Source organism: Chiloscyllium punctatum, chromosome 23 (assembly GCF_047496795.1).
Source record: "Chiloscyllium punctatum isolate Juve2018m chromosome 23, sChiPun1.3, whole genome shotgun sequence".
Taxonomy (NCBI): Eukaryota; Metazoa; Chordata; class Chondrichthyes; order Orectolobiformes; family Hemiscylliidae; genus Chiloscyllium; species Chiloscyllium punctatum.
Genome location: NC_092761.1, coordinates 78756407 through 78778376, shown reverse-complemented (window position 1 = coordinate 78778376; position 21970 = coordinate 78756407).

The following is a 21970-nucleotide window of genomic DNA, read 5'->3' as shown; positions in this document are numbered from 1 at the left end:
TAGTGCGCCATCAATGTTGGAAAAGTGTAATTACAGCCTGGGGAACTGGAAAAGAAGAGCAGGGCTGTACTATTTGGCCATTTGAGCCTGAGGGGTCATGGACAGTTCATGATGTAAGATAAATTAAAAGAGCTTTATTGACATATACTCGTTCATTGGTAATTACATTTCAGCAAAAACAATTCCATACACAAACAAAACTGAAATTGCTGGAAAAACTCAGTAGGTCTGACAGCAGCTGTGGACAGAAAGTAGAATTAATGTTTTGAGTCCAGTGACCCTTTTTCAGAATCGAATGCACAATGCATTCTAGTTCACAAAGGCAATTCCTGCCCAGTTAAAATATAACCACAAAATAATGTCTTTCATCTAGCCATTGAATGATACAGTACAGGAGGAGACCAGTTGGCCTAACTAGGTTTTCAATGCCAGTAAATTACTCATTCTCCATAGCCACACAATTCTTTTGCCCTTCAAGTGCATATCCAATTCCTTTTTTCAAAGTTACTATTGAATCTGCTTTTATCACACTTTCAGACACTGTATTATAGATCACTATAACATACTGTGAAAACTAATATTTCCTCTTGACATCTCTTCTGCAAATTGCCTTAAATTTATGTCCTCTGGTTATTGACACCAGCTGGAGCTTAAGCGGTAAGACCATAAGACATAGGAGTGGAAGTAAGGCCATTCGGCCCATCGAGTCCACTCCACCATTCAATCATGGCTGACGGGCGTTTCAACTCCACTTACCCGCATTCTCCCCATAGCCGTTAATTCCTTGTGACATCAAGAATTTATCAATCTCTGCCTTGAAGACATTTAGCGTCCTGGCCTCCACTGCACTCTGTGGCAATGAATTCCACAGGCCCACCACTCTCTGGCTGAAGAAATGTCTCCACATTTCTGTTCTGAATTGACCCCCTCTAATTCTAAGGCTGTGTCCATGGGTCCTAGTCTTCTCGCCTAACGGAAACAATTTCGTAGCGTCCACCCTTTCCAAGCCATGTATTATCTTGTAAGTTTCTATTAGATCTCCCCTTAATTTTCTAAACTCCAATGAATACAATCCCAGGATCCTCAGCCGTTCCTCATACGTTAGACCTACTATTCCAGGGATCATCCGTCTGAATCTCTGCTGGACACGCTCCAGTGCCAGTCTGTCCTTCCTGAGGTGTGGGGACCAAAACTGGACACAGTACTCCAAATGGGGCCTAACCAGAGCTTTATAAAGTCTCAGTAGCACAACAGTGCTTTTATATTCCAACCCTCTTGACATAAAGGTTTATAAAGTTTATAAAGGTGCAACATAGCCTCCATAGTTGCCTAAAATTAAAATACTCTGCGTGATGGAAAGATGGAAAAAAAACAGAAAATGCTGCAGAAAGTTGGCAGATCTGGCCGTACCTGTGCAGCGAGAAACAGAGTTAATGTCTTGAGTTCAATATGGCTCACAATTCTGAGCAATACAGGGCATTCTGCTATAATGTACATTTTATCCATGTGAATTTGCTATAACGTGATTGATGAATGGGGACACTGTTTCTAAAGCGCAAATGTTTAAAGCGTTAGTTGACTGTAATGCGATTGCATTGCCAACACTTTAAGTGCTATTTTTATTGCACAGTTTTTATACAGCGCAGGGGTCATAGAAGAACATAAGAACTAGGAGCAGCATTAGGCCATCTGACTCTTCGAGCCTGCCCCACCATTCAATAAGATTATGGTTAATCTTTTTATGGACTCAGCTCCAATTACCGCCCTCGCACCAACTCCCTTAATTCCTTTATTGTTCAACAAAACCTATCTTAGCTTTAAAAACATTTACTAAAGTAATGTTAATTACTTCATGGGCAAGGAATTCCATAGATTTACAATCCTCTGGGTGAAGAAGTTCCTTCTCAATTCAGTCCTAAATCTGTTACCTCTTACCTTGAGGCTATGCCCTCTTGTCCTAGATTCACATGCCAGTGGAAACATCCTCCCTACATCTATCTTATCTGTTTCCTTCATAATTTTATATGTTTCTATAAGAACACATCCAACGCATGAAACAAGAACAACCTGTACTCATATGAGACTCAAAACAATATCTCTGTCTGTCTGTCTCTCTCCACAGATGCCACCAAACCTGCTGAGCTTTTCCAGCACTTTCTGTTTCAATTCCTTCATTTTTATTTATTATTTTTAATTAAGGATCACGTGATCGTTTTAACAGTTTCCTCAACTTGTGTTCCCATCTTAAAACTGTGTGCATTTAAAGCACCAGGTCTGTCTATTCCTGTTTCCTTTTCCAGGTTCTATTATTAGTTAACATTGCTTCTCCTCTTTCTTCCTACTAATATGTATCACTTAACTGTTGTTACATTTCATCTATCATGCATCGATTTGTTTTCCTGGTTTCTTCTGATCTTGCTTTCTGTATTCTTCAATACTTAGAACGTGTATGAATTTTATTTCATCTGCAAAATTTGAAAATATACCCAGTATATATGGGCCCAGATGTTTAATATATTTGAAAAAGAACAATATATCAAATACCGGCTCATGAGGAACTCTATGTATTTGAGTATTTGATCATGCCTTACATGTCTTAGTCAATTTTGTTGCCATTTTCCCTCTAAATCCATAGATTTGTTAACAATTTACTAAGTGCTAGTTGGTCAAACATCTTTCTGAAAGAACACATATACATTACCACCCACACACCTTCAACAACTCACTCTGTTACTTCAAAGATTTTCATTAATTTAGTTAAACATGATTTGCCTTTAAAAGCTTAGTAGTAATCTTCCCTTTCAAATAAGCCAATCAGTTTTATCACAATTTATTTTGAATCTTTCCCCACCACTGATGTTTGACTGACACGTCTGTAATTGTTAGGTTTATACCTATCGCTGTTTGATTAAACAAGGGTGTAACATTTCTGTTCCTCCATCATAAAATGCTTACAAATTTGCTTTGTTCAAGAAATCAGATGCTTGGAGAACTGTCTGTAATCAGAGAAACAGGATCAAGGCCATCTTCCTCTTCAAACCTACACTTAGGAATAAAAAGAAGAATTTTGTGTATTTTTTTAAAAATGCCATGAGATAGAAAGACTTGCAGTATTGATGTTTTGTGTTTTACCTTCTTGTGAAGCATATTAATGAAATCAGGGAAAAGTTAAACAGTCAACTCCAAGATTGAATGCACCATGTCATAAAAAAAAAGCACCATAAGAATGAAATGAGAACTGATAAGAGGCCTAACCTAATTTTTAAAGTGATGTAAGACTTGGAAAACTTAGATTTGGATAATACGTTTAATTTAGAAGTTTTAATCTTGCACTAAATCTACAGATCTTGTACTAACGCTAAAATTATCGTAATCATTAGATATCTTTCCTCTGGTGATTAATGGAAATTTACTTCAGTTCCCTAATAAGTTAGCAATGTGTTGATTCTGTTCAGAACTAACTGAATACAAATCTAATAAATGAAAGATTGAACACTTCACGATAAGTATAGGCCAGGGTGGCTATATTTTCTACGGAACATGACAGCTCTTGTGCTGTTAGGATGATGGATGAGTCACCTGTGAAACTCAGCACACCTTCTAATCCCTTGGATAGCTAGAATAATATCCTTGAGTTTTGTTCAATTATCTTTGAGGGTCAGAGAGGAATTTAACACGGTTTTATCTCCTTGGAGTTTTTGACCTGTGGCAAGGTGTTTTTCTTAGAGAACTGACAGCTAACTGCACATGGATTGATGAGAGATATGGGTCAGGTAGGTTCGAAAGCACTTGCTGATGCATAAGGGTGCAAACTTACTTCTGTAATTGGCAATTTTGTTATGGTAGATAAAGTATTCATGGTCTTATGTTGGCTAACAAAGATCAACTGAACACCAACATGGCTGACACTCTTGCAAAACTATTCTAGGACTCAGTTTTCATGAAAACATTTCATCCCAACATGTCTTAGATATCCTGTTGGTGGAATGAAATTATCTCACGTTGATGTTTTGCCGTGATCTGGGTTGAATTTGAGTAGAACTATTTGGTTAAACTTTTCTCAATTAGATTTGAAAAATATGCAGAAAAGTAATCAGCATCCTTCTCAGCTCCACTGCCAGTTTGTTTTTTGCATTTTGAGGTTCTGCACTTTATTTATAAAACCTTTATTAGTTGAATGCTATAGCCAAGATTCAACAGATCAGCAAATAAAAATACCTTGTGTGAAGCAGGTTTGCAAATTGAATTGCATACAGACAAGGGCCCTCAGCACAGAAGAATAGCCACTATAGCTGCATTAATTAGAAGTAAGTTAGCAATATTTCTCAAATAGCCATTCTAATTAGAATAGAATTCCTACAATGTGGAAACAGCTCATTTGGCCAAACAAGTCCACACCAACCCTCCAAAGGGTATTCTACCCAGACCCCTTTCCCCTACCCTATTACTTTACATTTCCCCTGACTAATGCACCGAATGGACACATCCCTGAACACTATGGGCAATTTAGCATGGCCAATTAACCTAACTTGCACATCTTTGCACTGTGGGAGGAAACCAGAGCACCCAGAGGAGACCCTTGCAGACACGGGGAGAATGTGCAAACTCCACACAGACAGCTGCCTGAGGCTGGAATTGTACCTATGCCCCTAGCACTGTGAGGCAGCAGTGCTAACCACTGTATCAGATTGAGCTGTACCTAAATGCCTGAAGCTACGTCAATGTCCTAAGTGAAAAATGTTGCATTTCCCAGCATTAACATTTCTCAACTTGATGACTATACACACAAAGGAAAATAAGATTTCAATTCACAGAATCAAAATTGCTATGGTCTATAGTAACTGCACTGGCTCTCCAAATGAATAATATCCTTGAGTTTTGTTCAATTATCTTTGAGGGTCATAACATAGTACCATTTTCCCACCCTTTCCCCATAACCCAGCACATTATTTCTACTTAAATACCCACTTAACATCCTCTTGAATGCCTTGGTTGAACCTGCCTTCACCACAATTCTAAGCAGTCATTCCAGATTTGAGCCATTCACTATAGGAGTTTTTTTTCCTTCAATGTACATTCATTTCTTTAGCAAATCATTTTAAACCTGGACCCTCTCCCACTTGGTCTACATATGAGCAGGGAACAGGTTCTCCTTCTTTATCCTTTCCAGACGTCTCATGACATCATTAATGCCAATCAAATCTCTTAACTATCTCCTCTAAAAAAGAAATATTCCCAACTTGTCCAATTGGTTCCTGTAACTGAAATTTCTAATAGCTGGAACCATTCTCAGAGCATCTTTTCCCACTCTTTTCAATACATTCTTATCCTTCCTATAGTACATTGTACAAAAAACCTGAACTGAGGTCCACCTAGTGTCTTATACAAGCTCAGCTTAATTTCCTGCTCTTGTTCTCCAATTATTGAAACCAATGATACAGTGTGCTTTATTAACAGTTCTGTCTACCTGTCCCGATAACTTAAATGACTTATGCACACTGAGGTCTTACTGCTTCTTAATTTTATACTGGCCCTCCATGTTCTTTGTGTCAAAACATATCTTCCAGCTTCCTGCTTATCCTGAAGAAGAGCTACACCTGAAAAGTTGACGTCTCCACCTCCTGATGCTGCCTGGCTTGCTGTGTTCTTCCAGCCTCCTGATTGTCTACTTTGGATTCCAGCATCTACAGTTTTTTAGTTTCTAAAAATGTATCAATGAACACATTTCCTTCCTAAACTTCATCTGCAACTATCCGTCCACTCCACTAACTTATTTTCAGTGTTCTGCAATGCCCTTTGCCTTGCATAAAATGCTCTCGAGCTTTGCATTGGCTGCAAATTTGGAATTGTCCCTTCACACCAAGTTCTAGGTCATGTATATGTATGTATATATATCAGCAAAAGCAAGGGTCCTAATGTTAATCACTATAAACTTCTAGCCTGAAAAATATCCATTAACTCTGTTCCCCATTACTCAGTAAATTTTATATCCATGTTGCTATTGCCCCTTTTATTCCATGAGCTTTAACTTTTCTTACAAATCTGTTCTGTGAGACGAGCAGACATCTTTTGGAAGTCCACATACACCACATCAGCAGCTTCACCCTCATCAATCCTCTCTTCAGACAGCACGGTGGCACAGTGGTTTAGCACTGCTGCCTCACAGCACCAGAGACCTGGGTTCAATTCCCGCCTCAGGTGACTGACTGTGTGGAGTTTGCACGTTCTTCCCGTGTCTGCGTGGGTTTCCTCCGGGTGTTCCGGTTTCCTCCCACAGTCCAAAGATGTGCAGGTCAGGTGAATTGGCCATGCTAAATTGCCCATAGTGTTAGGTAAGGGGTAGATGTAGATGTAGGGGTATGGGTGGGTTACGCTTCGGCGGGGCGGTGTGGACTTGTTGGGCCGAAGGGCCTGTTTCCACACTGTAAGTAATCTAATCTAATTCAACAAGTTAGCTAAACAGGATTTTTCCTTAAATAACACATTTTTGTTCATGTGATTATTCATTTGGCCTGAAAAATTCCACCTCTGAATGCAAACTGGTGAGCCTTTAATCAGTAGGCATGTCCTACAACCCTCACTTGGTTGAGTGGCAGGTTCACAGTTAACATTGTGGGTTCAATTCCCAGATCAGCTGAAGTTACCATAAAGGATTCTCCTTCACAGCTGCTCCCCTCACCTGTTGGTGATCCTCAGGTTAAACCATCACCAGTCATCTGTCCCTCTTTAATGAGAGAGTAGTCCTATGGTCTGATAAGACTTTACTTTTCTTTGAATAAAGTCATAATGCTTTCAATATTCCAAGCTTCTAGCGCACTCTCTCAGTTCAAGGAGCCCTGAAATATTATGGAGAGTGTCTCGATAATTTCCACTCTCCCTTCCATAAAACCATAAGACATAGGCACTGAAAGAAGGCCATTTAGCCCATCGAGTCTGCTCTGGCATTCAATCATGGCTGATAAGTTTCTCAACCCCATTCTCCTGCTTTCTCCCCATAACCCTTGATTGCCTTGATACTTAAGAACCTACCTATCGCTGTCTTAAGTACAATTTATGACCCAGCCTCTACAGCCTTCTGTGGTGATGAATTCTATAGATTCTCCACACTCTGGCAGAAGAAGTTTCTCCTTATCTCCCCTCTAAAAGGTCTTCCCTTTATTCTAAGGCTATGTCCTCAGGTCCTAGTCTCTGCCACCAATGGAGATATCTTCCCAACATCTACTCTGTCCAGGCCATTCAGTACTCTGAATGTTTCAATTACAGCCCTCCTCATCCTTCTGACCTGCATTGAATATAGACACAGCGTCCTCAAATGTTCCTCATATATTAAGCTTTTCATTCCTGGGATATCTTCAATATCTTTGCAGGATTCTCATCAGGTCTTGCCACCTTATTAACTCTAAGTACCAACAGCAGATCGATTACCTTCTCTTTATCAATCTTGAACCCTTGTAGTGACAGAGTTTTTCTCTTTGTCCCCATGGTCTGGCTAACTACTGTTTCCTCAGTAAGAACAGACGTACAATATTCATTTAATATCTCAGCCATGCCAGCCACGATATGATTTGATGTTAGAATTAGAAATAGAATATGTTATCACATGTACTTAAGTGCACTTTTACAGGAGTGCAGTGAAAAGTTTACAAAGTCATCATTCTACAGCGCTTACAATACAAAATACAAAATCAGAATTTAAAAAAGGAACAAGAGAAGTAAAATAAACATAGATAAAAGAAAAATGCCTAGATCTCAAAGTCTTATCTCGCTGGGTCTAGCGCTGGTCTGGAGTATCGGTTGGCCCTTCCTGACACATGCTCCACTGATGACCTTTGCTGATTCCACTGCTTCCTCTGATCATTGGAAGGACCTCTGCCATGCTTGCCAAAGACGTCTAAAAAAGCTTTAAAGGAGAGCTAAAGGAAAAAGTAAAAAGAAAAAGAGCAAAATTTATCAAGAAACAAAGAGAGCAGACGGAAGCGAACGAGCCCTGGCCAGGAGCCCAAACACAATGTTGCTATTCCACCACCATCTGAGTTGGGCTTTTTTAAGAGACTGAATGAGCAGAAGCCAAAGTTAAGAACTGCCTTCAGCCTTAGACTTCAAAGTAACACTAGTTATTATGCATTAACACTAACCACTCTGATACATGATAATCATAGATAGACCACGTTCAGACTTAAAGGTATATTAGTTCCAGACTAATCTATCCTCTTTCCTTGTTCATGCCATTATGCTCTCTATGTTACTTCCAGAGAAGAGGGAGTCTGGTGTAATTTCTTCTAGAGTGTTCTAACTCTGCCAACTCTGTCCATTTATGCACAGGGATGTATAGTTCTTTGACATCTTTGCAACATCGCTCCAGGGTCCTAATTCCCTGACATAATGCCATGCCCCTGTCTCTGTGTAAATCTCCTTTTTGGTCTATTATCACCTTTACTTTTCCTTTTATCATTTTTTTATGATTTACATGCCTATAGAAGAGCTGAAAATGTGTTGCTGGAAAAGCGCAGCAGGTCAGGCAGCATCCAAGGAGCAGGAGAATCGACGTTTCGGGCATGAGCCCTTCTTCGGGAGAAGAAAAATGCCTAGATCTCAAAGTCTTATCTCACTGGGTCTAGCGCTGGTCTGCAGTATCGGTTGGCCCTTCCTGACACATGCTCCTGAAGAAGGGCTCATGCCTGAAATGTCGATTCTCCTGCTCCTTGGATGCTGCCTGACCTGCTGCACTTTTCCAGCAACACATTTTCAGCACTGTACTACTGTACTCAACTAACGTCACCACACAGCAAATTTTTCTTCCTTTCCTATGTTTCCTGAATATTTTGACCAGAAATATTTAACAAACAGTCCTATCCTTCCTTCAGCCAAGTCTCTGTTTTCACCACAATATCACAATTCTACATGAGGTTCCATTCCTGAGACTCACTTCTCTCATATACTATACTTAACCATTCATATAAGTACCATGGAACCCTAATTTAGACTTTGCTACTGATTTTGATTCCACATATTAACTTGCTAATGTTATTGAATTGTTTTCAGGGATTTTGTACACTCTGGCATTACTTTCTAATACTCTCTTCTGTTTCTCACAGAGTTTATTTAAAACCTCTGCAACAGCACTGGTAAAGCAGCCTGCAAAAGAACTCAGTCTTGGCTTTGTTCAAGTGCAACATGTTCAGTTTTCACAGATAGCAGCATCTCAAGATCCAGTTTTACTGTCCCAGGAATTTGAGTACCTCCCTCCTGCAATTCTTTCTAGCCACATTTTAATTTATTTAATTCTCCAACATCAAATTCTGACTAATGGGCAATACTGGAGGTAAAGTCATAGAGTCATAGAGATGCACAGCACGGAAACAACCCTTCAGTCCAGCTCATTCATGCTGACCAGATATCCTATGTTAATCTGGTTCCATTTGCCAGCATTTGACCCATATCGCTCCTAACCCCTCCTATCCATATAACCATCCAAATGCCTTTTAAATATCGTAATTGTAACAACTTCCATCACTTCCTCTGGCTGCGCATTCCATACACGCACCACCCTCTGTGTGAAAACTTTGCCCCTTCGTTCTTTTTTAAATCTTTCCTCTCTCATATTGAACCTATGCCCTATAATTTTGGACTCACCCACCACAGAGAAAAGACCTTGTCTATTTACCCTATTATGCATGCCCTACATGCTTTAATAAACCTCTATAAAGTCACCTCTTAGCCTCCGATGCACCAGAGAAAATAGCTCTAACCCATTCAGTCTCTCTCTATAACTCAAGCTCTCCTGCCGTGGCAACAGCCTTATAAATCTTTTCTGAACTCTTTCAAGTTTCATAATGTCCTTTCTATAGCAGGGAGACCAGAATTGCAGACAGTGTTCCAAAAGTGGCCAAACCACTGTCCTGTACAGCCACAACATGACCTCTAACTCTGATACTCGATGCACTGACCAATAAAAGGAAAGCATGCCAAATGCCTTCTTCACTATCCTAACTACCTGCGACCCCATTTTCAAGGAGCTATGAACCTGCACTCCAAGATCTGTTGTTCGGCAATACACCCCAGGACCTTATCATTAAGTGTATAAGTCCTGCCTGATTTATCTTTCCAAAATGTATAATCTGGAGAATACTGCTTTTGAGGTCCTGTTTGCCAATTTTCTGCCAAGCTTCCTAAATTCTGACTGCAGGACCATATTCCCCTTCCACGTCTATGTATCTCAAACTAAAATATAATTCTTAGATTTTGCAAATGGAATAAACTAAATTGAATAATGGTGTCTTGATATTTGTAAAATAGGTCTGTTGCAGACTCTGAAGAAGCTGAAATGTTTGTACTGAAAAAAAAGTTTGATCACATGTTTGCTCCTACCCTTTGCCCACAGGGTGTAATAATTAGCCTAAAATCATCATTAAAGTCATCCAGAATTGATTGGATTTAAATTAATAAAAATGTGAATTCATAAGTTATAATTTTGACAGCGAACCTGCAATCACTTTGATGAACTGTAATCTTCACTTGTTGAAACTAATCATGTCAAAATTGATTTGAAGTTCTGGTTTACATGAAAAAAAAATCATTAAAATCATTTTGTGCACCATCTTTGAGGCAATATTCACCAGTTTAATCAGGCTTTTCTTTTGACAATCCTACCCTCCTTCTTATTGAATGTTAACAGGTCCCTTCCCTAAGTAGCAGACTTGGATGGATGTTTGAAAACTGTACAGGCCCCTTCCCTGGTGTCAATTGTATGATCTGCCAAAAGGGGGCAAATTTCACACCAGGAAACTGAGCACAGAAGCAAGTTTGATGCTCAAGGGCACCACCAAGGGAGTGTGGATAGAGAGCTTAGCTGCCCACAATTTCGCATGGCCTCAGCTAAGAGCAGTTATGTAGTTCAGACACCCAGGTCTGATTTGCAACTTGAGCATTTATTGATTGATTGATCCTTGTTTTGTCAATTATAGCCATTCATGATAATAGTAATGTTTGTTGTGAAAGGTAACGCTCCCTTTAACCTTTTTCCTTTCTAACTGGTCTTTGCATCATTATTGTAAGATTTCTCCCCATTTTGTCCACAGGGATCTCAAATTTTACCCCTGGAACTTCGGGGTTGAAAGACATCAAAATTCCACTAAAGTCAGAATTTACTAGCTTCTCACTTTTTAACAGTGTTACAAAAATGTGGGTGTACCTTAAAAGAGTTAAAAGCTGCAGACCTACCAGACACAGCACCAAGTGTACTCAATAAGGTAACAATATAGCACTTAGAGTAATGGAGTCACAGAGATATACAGCATAGAAACAAACCCTTCGGTTCAACTCGATCATGCCGACCAGATATCCCAACCCAGCGCCCAGCCCATATTCCTCCAAACCCTTCCTATTCCTATACCCATCCAGATGCCTTTTAAATGTTGCAATTGTACTAGCTTCCACCACTTTCTCTGACAGCTCATTCCATACACGTACCACTCTCTGTGTGAAAAGGTTGTCCCTTAGGTCTCTATTATATCTTTACCCTCTCACCCTAAACCTATGCCCTCTAGTTCTGCTCTCCCCCACCTCAGGGAAAAGACTTTGCCTGTTTACTCTATTCATGGCCCTCATGATTTTATAAACCTCTATAAGGTCACCCCTCAGCCTCTGATGCTCAATGGTAAACAACCCCAGTGTATTCAACCTCTCCTTAAAGCTCAAATCCTCCAACCCTGGCAACATCCTTGTAAATCTTTTCTGAACCCTTGTAAATTTCACAACATCTTTCTGATAGGAAGGAGACCAGAGCTGCACGCAATATCCCAAAAGTGGCCAAACCAATACCTTATACAGCCGCAACATGACCTCCCAACTCCTGTACTCAATACTCTGACCAATAAAAGAAAGCATACCAAATGCCTTCTTCACTATCCGATCTCTCTGCAGCTCCACTTTCAAGGAGCTATGAACCTGCACTCCAAGGTCTCTTCGTTCAGCAACACTTCTGAGGACCTTACCATCAAGTGTACAAGTCCTGCTAAGATTTGCTTTCCCAAAATGCACTGCCTCGCATTTATCTGAATTAAACTCTATCTGCCACTCCTCAGCCCATTGGCCCATCTGATTAAGATCCCATTGTAATCTGAGGTAACCCTCTTCGCTGTCCACAATACCTCCAATTTTGGTGTCATCTGCAAATTTACTAACTATATACCTCTTATGCTCAATTCCAAATCATTTATATAAATGATGAAAAATAGTGGACCCAGCACCAATCCTTGTGGCACTCCACTGATCACAGGCCTCCAGTCTGAAAAACAATCCTCCACCACCACCCTCTGTCTTCTACCTTTGAGCCAGTTCTGCATCTAAATGGCTAGTTCTTCCTGTATTCCATGAGATTTAACCTTGCTAATCAGTCTCCCATGGGGAACCTTGTCGAACGCCTTACTGAGGTCCATATAGATCACATTTGCTGCTCTGCCCTCATCAATTCTTTTTGTTACTTCTTCAAGTTTGTGCATGGTTTCCCATGCACAAAGCCATGTTGACTATGCCTAACCAGTCCTTGCCTTTCCAAAATTCATGTACATCCTGTCTCTCAGCATTCCCTCCAACAACTTGCCCACTACCAACATCAGGCTCACTGGGCTATAGTGCCCTGGCTTATCCTTACCACCTTTCTTAAACAGTGGCACCATGTTAGCTAACCTGTAATCTTCTAGCACCTCACCTGTGACTATCCATGACACAAATATCTCAGCAAGGGAGGCCCAGCAATCACTTCCTTAGCTTCCCACAGAATTCTAGGGTACACCTGATCAAGTCCTGGGGATTTATCCACTTTTATGTGTTTCAGCACTTCCTCCCAGAATAATGGACATATTTCAAGATGTCACCATCTATTTCTTATATTCTCAATCTTCCGTGTCCTTTTCCACAGTAAATACTGATGCAAAATACTTGTTTCGTATCTCCCATCTCCTGTGGCTCCACACAAAGGCCGCCTTGCTGATCTTTGAGGGGCCCTATTCTCTCCCTAGTTACCCTTTTGTCCTTAATATATTTGTAAAAACCATTTGGATTCTCCTTAACTTTATTTGCCAAAGCTATTTCATGTCCCCTTTTTGCCCTCCTGATTTCCCTCTTAAGTATACTCCTACTGCCTTTATACTCTTATAAGGATTCATTCAATCTATCCTGCCTATCCCTGACATAGGCTTCCTTCTTTTTATTAAACAAACCCTAAATTTCTTTAGTCATCCAGCATTCCTGACACCTACCAGCCTTTCCTTTCGCCCTAACAGGAATATACCTTCTCTGGACTCTCGTTATCTCATTTCTAAAGATTTCCCATTTTCGAGCCGTCCCTTTACCTGCAAACATCTGCACCCAACCAGTTTTTGAAAGTTCTTGCCTAATACCGTCAAAATTGGCCTTCCCCAAATTTAGAACTTCAACTTTTTGATCTGGTCTATCCTTTCCCATCACTATTTTAAAAGTAATAGAATTGTGGTCGTTGGCGCCAAAGTGTTCCCCCATTGATACCTCAGTCACCTGCCCTGCCTTATTTCCCAAGACTAGGTCAAGTTTTGCACCTTCTCTAGTAGGTACATCCACATACTGAATCAGAACGTTTTCTTGTACACACTTAACAAGTTCTTGTCCATCTAAACCCTTAACCAGTATGGCAGTCCCAGTCTATGTTTGGAAAGTTAAAATCTCCTCCCATAACCACCCTATTATTCTTACAGATAACTGAGGTCTCCTTACAAATTTGTTTCTCAGTTTCCCTCTGACTATTAGGGGGTCTGTAATACAATCCCAATAAGATGATCATTCCTTTCTTATTTCACAGTTCAACCCAAAAAATTTCCCTGGATGTATTCCCAGGAATACCACCCATGAGTACAGCTGTAATGCTATTGGACTAATAGATTAGAGTAAGGTCTTGTGAATGGGTGTTAGTTAATTATTTTGTATTATACTTTAAGAAATAAAGTTTTAAATTTTACTTTGAATACATCTGGGCCACTCGAAGTTTTACAGATTACTGCATGGGATATATCTTTTCTGTGTTGCTGGTTTTAAATTAAGCAGGAGAGATTACCCTGTGCTGTAACAACAGCAAATCTGTTTTCCCATTCATTCCACCAAAGGTGCCGTGTAATTCTTAATCAGCCTATGTTCCTTTCCATAAAACAACAGAACATGCTGGAGAAACATAGCAGGTCTTCAGCATTAATGGTTTGAGAAACAGATAAAATTTCCAGAATCTTCTTCAGAACTGTTCACATTTCTTTCCAATCCAGCTTTAAGTATCGTTTGTACAATTGAATATACTACACTCAGCCCCTTATCTAAGTCATTGGTATGGATTGTAAAATGGCTCAATGACTATATATTTGAGGCATTCTACTGGAAACACCCTCTCATCTTGAAAATAACCCAATTGTTCCTACTTCTGTCATTCCCTCTGTAAACAAATCCTCCAAGCCATACTTGTATATATTCTTCTCTGCTAGGACATGGTATCTTCCAGCTGACTGGGAAGGCATATGGCATTGTGCAATGAATCCTTACACGGCAGAAGAGATTAAAATATGAAGAAAAATCTAATTTTAATTATTAATGCGTCCTATTATGTATTTTTTTTAAATCAATGTTTAGAACCAGATAATAGCTGAATATAACCATTGCAAAGATAGCCTAATGAAATAAGAAAGTGATTCCATGAAGTGCAAGATAGTGGAAGCAGATGTGGCCTTTTCTGACTTCCATTTTGTTTGAAGATTGGATAAACACACACAAATTGGTTTCTGCAGGATGAAATATTATGCAATCAAGGATCTGCATTACTGGGATTGAAATAGGATACTGTCTGTCCAATGGCTGCATTGACAGCCTTTAATTTAATTGTTTACATTACCTTAATACAAGCACTTACAGACTAGGTCCCCTTCTCCCACTACCTCAGAACTAAGCCAGTTTTCCATGATCTGGTCACTGCATTAAAAATGTTTTTTTTAGAATGAAGAGTGAGCCGTCCTAATATCCTCAATCACATTCAAAACACAGGTATTGTGAAGACTGGCAGCCTCAAATTTCTCTTTGCAGACAGCAATGAGTTATGTTTCCAGGAGGTCTGCGATATATGAAACACTGCAATTTTGCATGAACAGTTTCACAGTAGATTATATATTAACTGACAGTTGCTACGGCAACTTGTCTCTCTCCATTTGTATCTCTGAGGCTGCAGCGACATACTTGGTTTATGACAGTGAAGACAAAATTGCATCTGCATATCAACAACATTGTTTTACTTCAACAAAACACTTATCTGGAAAGTTAAATTCTTCCTACATTAAGCGTTACAGTTTGATGGTTTGACTAAGAATTATTTTTCTAATCATTTGATATTTGTTTAGCGCACTTGACACCCAGCAATGAATTAGGGGGCGATGCTTAAACGTAGCATGTCTGACATTTTAACATTGCATCAAAAGCATTTCTTTCCAAAAGAACAAGCTCTTTCTATGGCTAATTATACCATCATCTCCAGAATGCAATCCCACTTACAGCTATGACCCATGACTGCACACCTACTTGGCTTTTTTCACTAAAGCGCAATGAGAACATGTGATTAGTAAAGAACACTTCTGTAACGAAACACTTGCCAGTGACCTTAGAAATACTGACAGAATATTAATACTGTAGGATCACACAGTGCCATCATTAGAAATATTTCAAATATAAACAATGGTGCAGATAACTTAGAAAAAATACATCCAAGCACAGATCCAGCACTTGGATAAAATTGCATTTGCTGTGTTATAATCTTGTCTCCTCTGGCTATCTTTCCCTTGAACCTCAGATGCTTCACAGCCTAAGTCAGATGAAGATAGCATTGCAAATATGAATTTGACTCTCTGCTTCTTTCCTGTCCATGTTTCACAGGCGTTCTGGTTTATATGTCAAGCCTACTGATTAAAATAGGTAACAAATGAGCAGAATACCCCTGGCTAATGTTAAGCTGGCATTTTTGCAACTGTGAGATCATGTGTCACGAACAAAGCACAAATCTTAATTTTAAAGAAAAAGCATCAATTAATAAATACACTTACAAAATAATTTGTTCATATCCAAACTGAACCGAGTTGTGTCCTAATCACATGCACTTAAAAGTAGACCAAGCACAGATACCAGCAATGAAAATTGGAAGCTGCACAATAAAGCTCGATTGAAACGTAATGAGAAAATAGCAAACCAAAGTTGTTCATACTTCTACAATATTTACTGGCCAACTAGGTTACATTTTTCAGTTTAAATTATTAGGCTACGTCCTTAATTAGTGGAGGTTTTAAATCATTATATGAAATGAGTCAGTACTCCTAGCTTGGTCTTTAAAAAAATGTATTCCCAGTTAGGAGTTTTCAGACTGCTGCATTAATCTCTGGATAGTATACATTTACAAAGCAATAGCAAAGCAGGAACACCTCATTTGAGTAAGGTGATATCAGAACGCAGAATCGTGAGTTAAAGATTTTCAAATGTTTTTATTTGTTTGTGGGTTTTTGAAGCTCTATATGTAGGCCTACAATTTTTAAGGATGGCTTAATAATAGTTTGTTGCCTGGGATTACATTATGGTAACAATTACAGTGTTATAGAGCATAGGAAGATTAAAACCATCAATTTATTGAGAAATATACTTTTCTAATACTGAATCTACCTTGAGATTATATTAGTCAGATACATTCACCTAGAAAGAAAGGTTGTGGTGCTGGAAAAGCACAGCAGGACAGGCAGTATCCGAGGAGCAGGAGAATCGACATTTTGGGAGTAAGCCCTTCCTGATGTAGGGCTTATGCCTGAAATGTTGATTCCCCTGCTCCTCAGATGCTGCCTGACCTGCTCTGCTTTTCCAGCACCACAATCTCAAGTCTGATCTCCAGCATCTGCAATCCTCACTTTCTCCAAGAAAGAAAGCAAATGTACAGACCAGCATGTACACCTGGCCTTAGAAGAGAAAGAGGAACACTAAGCATGGTGCAGTAACCTGAGTTGCATAAAGGGTGCAAGACAGAGTAAAGAGGAGAGGTTGTGAGTTATTAGTAATGCAAAATGAGCAATCTAAAATATTTTCCCTGTACCTTTTCTAGCAGTGAAACAAAATGCATCTGATATAGGTGCAATGTTCCAGGGATGAGTAGATTTGAAAAATAAACAATTGAAAAGAAAGGAAGATTTGGAAAAAATCTGGAGCCTTAGAGGCATAAACATCTAAAGATTTTTACTATTTTTAATATTTTAATATCCAGGACTATGTTGAGAAAATAAAAATATTCCAATTAATATACATGAGGCTGCATATAAGCTGCCACTTTGAGGTTTATTTTATCTAAGAGATTTATTTTTATGATTTGCATGGCTTCTCCTGATCAATCTCTCTACATTGTTACCCTTTAGGAGTGCTCCAGACATCTCCTGACAGGGGTGGGTGGGGGAGCAGTTGAATGAACCATCTGTAGTCGTCTCCATGACAGCAATGTCATTGCAAAATGTCAGGCAGTTCTGGAACCAAACTGAAGCCACAGGGGTGTGAAATAAACCTCATCAACTCTCTGCATCATCTGCTTCCCTACATTTTAAGTGCAGGCATCAATGACTTAAACATTGCAACATAAACAAGCTTTACTTGAAATTCTCAGTAACTGCAGAGGCTTCGATCGCAATTCTGGACATCAGGATTGGCTGGGTCCTCTCTACTGCCACTCCCAGGCTGGCTATTTGCTGGACTTACATCAAGCCTTGGAGGGAAAACTCACTCTCATGTGAATAAACCGACTGTTGTATTTTTTTGTGTTTGATTTGATTTGTCACTTGCTATTTGTTCAGTAATCAGTTGATTTACATGGTAAATAGAGGGAGGCAATGTTGTGATAGGAATATCACAGTATGGATTAATAACTCAGATAGTGACAGCGCATGTTCAAATTCTACCATTGGACCTAGAAAGAAAACTCAGTGAAACTTGTGGATGACTTATACTGTTCAGATCTGACCAGAACTTTGACATAAAGCTCTAATTCACTCATTTCCAAGCATTACTGGTGTCTCCTTCTGGGCAGCCGGCGGAATTTCAATTCAATCAACAAATTTGGAATTGAAGCTACTACACATTGCTCTTGGGATTACAGCTTTTGCTTTGGAATATACAGTAAGGGAGTCCAGTTCAAATCTACCCATGGGCCCTCATTTGAAAAATAACTTGATCATAAAAGTTGAACCCCATCGGGTTTACAAATCCCTATTAGGAAAAGAAATCTGCTGGACTAAAAGACAGTCCACACCCACGTTCATGTTGATATTTGCCTGTTCTTTCCATTGAATGAGCAATCCACTTATTAGAAATAGGCAACAAATGATGGCCTTGCTAGCAATGCTCAGGTTTCACGAAATAATATTTTTAAAAGAAATATCAGGCTAAATGTGTTAATCAAATATTCCATTACAGGTAGTCAACAATTGCCCATTGGTTCAATAAACACAGCATTAGAAATTTCAAATCTTATAAAAACTCAATGCAAAAAGCATTCTGAATTAAATATTTTCTGATAGTGGAGGATCCTGGTCTTTGGTATCTTTTAACGAGAACAACTGATGTAAATGAATGAAACAATGTTAATTGTAAGTTTCTGTAGCTAAGTGCTCAACTCAGACACTGAGATAAAAGGCAGCAAAATATAATTTAAAACAACACATAAGTAAGCAAGGCAGAAATGCTGTAACCTGTAACATCATCAAAGAAAAATCAGATTTTTCATCCACTATTGTAGATTACTCAGGTCAATTTGTGAATTTTCACACCACAGATGGTTCAGGACTAATTTATTTTTATGTCTGTCATTTACATTGGCAGGAACAAAAAAATATGATAATGAAATAACCTCAAATAGTTTTAAGCAACTCATAACATATCAGCTATCAGTTTTTGTTCTATTGTTAGTAAGGCATATGAGATATTGAGGGTCAACTGTCAGGAGGATTTTCATTGAGAGTTTATCAGCATGCATCTTGAAACATCTTGCATTGGATATCAATGTTTACCTTTTCATTCTAAGTATTCTTCATACCTTTTCTCTAAACTACGTCAGCTCCCTTCCCAATAAAGCTTTTCAGCACTGCTTATCCTTCAGTACCCTCCTGAAGTGGACATTTTCATGTGATCTTACATAATGGACACCAACAAGCCACTGGGGAAGGACATTTCAGCTGAGTTCTATCTCATCCTAATCCAAAAGTCATAGACTCACACTTCAAGCAGAGATGCTGGATATAAAGAGGTCTGGCCAATTCTCCCTTCCTAGCTTTGGCGTGTAAAGGCTTAATCTGCTGCAACTGCCCCTGAGATCAATGAATTATAAACTGGAATCAAACCAGCACCTGCTCTGCAGTCCAAAGTGGAGTTAAATTGGATTCAACATGTTAACACAGTTTTTCCTCTTTCCATAGATGTACCAGCCCTTCTGAGTTTCTTCAGCGCTTTTATTTTGGATCACTAACATTCAGAATAATTTTGCTTTTATTTTAGCTCCTCAATCTACATCGCTTGGATGTACATTTCTTCAACAAACTCAGGCATTGGACTGTTTAAGACCAAATCTTGAATGTGGTTTAAGGTGGAAGCATTCTTTCTCATAGGCAATCAGGATTTCAAGTCGCGATTAGGTTCCCTACAGCATGGACACAGGCCCTTCAGCCCAACAAGTCCACATCAACACTCCGAAGAGTAACCCACTCCCCTCTAACTAATGCACCTAATACTATAGGCAATTTAGTATGGCCATTCACCTGACCTGCACATCTTTGGACTGTGGGAGGAAACCAGAATGCTGGGAGGAAACCCACGCAGACACGTCGAGAACGTGCAAACTCCACACAGACAGTCGTCCGAGGCTGGAATTGAACCTGGGACCATGGTGCTGTGAGGCAGCAGCGCTAATCACTGAGCCACCATGCCACCCAGTAACTATTCGCACAATTTGATACAGAATTATCATTGAAATAGTTGAGGTATTAAAATTAATTTTGATTAGTAACGATACATTTTACTGTCGATCTCCCGATGGCAGCTGTATATGTTCTACTCTTAAATGGGTAGGAGAAAGTGTGGCGCTGGAGGGCCTATGCCTGAAATGTCGACTCTCCTACTCCTTGGATGCTACCTGACCTGCTGTGCTATTTCAGCGCCACACTTTTTGATTCTTAAATGGGTAGGTTTGTCAAAATTTCCTCAGTAGAGTGACAATGGTATATCACTCAGCTTTTACAGTAATTGAAATCGTTTCACTTTAGCTTGTTCCGGTGATTTCACATTGATTCTTTTGTGGCACAATTGTGGAAGATAGAAATTAATTCAGGACTTCCAATCATAATCTGTTGTTAGTAGTACTTTTCCTGGATCAGTTGTGGCTTACTGAAGTCATTTTCCTGGGAGATTATGGTGGTCAGTTTTGCAATCTCAGATTGCAGCTGTGAAGGCTTTTCCTGTTAGAATTTCTCACTGTGGTGTTGAGATCTCCACTGAGTTTCCAACCTGGAAAGTTTAATGATAGATTTTTCAGAAAAAAAAGAGATAACAAGGAAAAGGCCATAGACTATTGTTCCAGATAAGATATCTCTCTGACTTTCTGTTCAAATTCGATATCTTTAATTTGCACAAACTGGGTCATGGGGCCTCTCTCTGACAGTGTTGCAGTTACAGCCTTGCTATTTCCAGTCATGCAGCTTGTGTCCCTTGCAATTGTCCATTGTATCCTTTCCAAAATGTCCAAGGTATAGACATGTATCCAGGCAATGATATTAATTTATAACGTTCCAGATAATATAACTTCAAAGTATAAAAGAATTCTCAATAATCAAGAAGTCTTTTTTTTACTAAATTCATTCACAGGATATGGGGATTGCTGGCTAGACCCAACATTTATTGCCCATTCCGCATTGCCCTGAGGTTAGTTTAAGAGTCAATCAAATTGCCGTTGGACTAGAGTCACTGCAGGCCAGACCAGGTCAGAATAGTCACTTCCTTTTCTAGCTTCATGATCATCATTAGATTCTAATTCCAGAGTTTTGTGGAATCCAAATGTCAATACTTGCCATAGCAGGATTGGAACTCAGGATTTGATGGGCGCAGACTCATCCAAAGGGCCAAAGGGCCAGAGGTGTTTAGAATAACATGGAGTCTTGACGAGAATGGATATGTTGAAGTTAGTTCTGCTGACAGGAGGATCGATAACCAGAGAGCATAGTATTTAGAAAATTGGAGAATGAGGTAAGATAACAGGTTATTTGTATGGAGCAAGTTGTCCTCTGCATTTGAAAAGGAAACATGTCTACAGAGATCTGGGAAAGTGCAGAAGGTAGGGTGAATTGAATAGTTCTCTCAAAGAGTCAGCTTGGATATGGTCAGCAAAGCAGGAAGCTCCTGTGATGTATCATTCTTTCTATAAGAAAAACTGACATTTTATAAGGGTTTATCAAGTCTTTGAAAGTTTGCATCATATAATGACTTGCTGCATATGCAAACATGTAAATGTACCTTTCTTAAAAGTAGTGAGATGAATCGCCACATCCATGGGCTTTAAATCTGACAAGTGCCAATCTCCACAAACCTTCATGGTACGTCTTTGATTCACTTTCAGTCTGCTACTGTACTTCAATGCAAACCTCAGGACCTGATGGGAACTATAACCAAAATGCTATAACAAGGACACTTGGCGCTCAGAGTCATGCACCCAGTACATCAACTGGGCCAGGCTGTATCTCTGGGCAGTTCACTTATTCTCTTACTGCTCACTCATGTTTCGAGTGATTGCAATGAGGTCAGTCAGGTGGACCTCATAGAATGCGAGTTCCCTGATTGGGGATGTTAACCCAGTCTAACAGGGAGCCCTGGCTGACATACATAAACAAGAGCATCAGAGGTTCTGTTC